Consider the following 1,192-nt stretch of genomic DNA (forward strand, 5'->3'; position numbering starts at 1 on the left):
CTCTGAGCAGCCTTCTTATTCTTTCCAATTTTACTGTGAAGTACAAAACTCGTGGACATAGGTTTTGTCGGTTTGAATGTAACACTATGAATGTGAAAAACAGTAGAGAGAACAATGTTCATAAATGGAAGTAGATAGGAAAAGCTATGCTTTGTCAGGTAGACACTTAGAAGCAGAGGTAATATATGTGAAAACAATTTGTTTTAAAAATATAAACAGTATTGGTTGTTGTTACCTGAGTAAGGAATTCTGCTTACCCAGATACTGTTTCTGAATACTTTTACTTGTACCATTAACTGATTCATTGAATGAGTTGGACTTTGCAGGGAGCAGGAAGAAAGCAAATTCACCTTTTGACCAGCACTGGCTTTCCTGTGTCAAATCTCCTATCTCTAGCCCTGGAGATAGCCTTGGGCAGATCCCATAGCTATTCTGGTCTTTCCTGGGTATTACAATTAGTCTGATTTTTCAGGTCTTAAAAAATCCAGACTAATTCATATTAAAACTTTATCTTGCACCTTATTCAAAGCTTACTCCCTGTCCTTGCTCGGTCCTGGTTCAGGCAGGGGAGCCAGAAGGGAGCAGAGGAACTGTATCACTTCTCTCTCTCATGCCTTCTCTTTCTCCTCCTAGACTCACCATGCCACCTCTGGCTCCTCTAAGGCCAGAAAATTGGAAGAGAGGAGGGACAGAGATGGCCCCAACGGACTGGGACAGCTGTAGCATGGCATTGAGGATTTCGAGTGTGGCAGATGATTTCTTATGGGGCACTTGGGTAGGTTCTTCAGAGACCCTCCCCTGCCCGACTTCTTGGGATCATCATCGGGAATCTTCCTGCACTTCTTTCTGATTCATTCCTTGTCCCTCGGGTCAGTGCACAACCTTCCTGGACCATAAGGCATTTAGACAACCACACCTGGCACCCCCCTCTGTGTTCTCAGCCTCGAGTGGACAAGAGGCTGCCTCCCTGCAGCCCATCTTACTGTCATAGCAGCAGCTCTCTGTAGATTTTACCCTCCATGGGTTTTTAGACATTTTTTACACTTTTTGGTGAGTCAGGAATGAGTCACACCATTCCCAAAATTCCAGTAGACATCTATCAAGCCCTCTCAATGATTGTTTTAAAGGAGGCCTTGTACAAGTGGTGACAATCAGCTTTGTATTTCATGAATATCCATAACCGATAAAAAAA

Source organism: Galeopterus variegatus, unplaced genomic scaffold, assembly GCF_000696425.1.
Source record: "Galeopterus variegatus unplaced genomic scaffold, G_variegatus-3.0.2 Scaffold1494, whole genome shotgun sequence".
In the NCBI taxonomy this organism is placed as follows: Eukaryota; Metazoa; Chordata; class Mammalia; order Dermoptera; family Cynocephalidae; genus Galeopterus; species Galeopterus variegatus.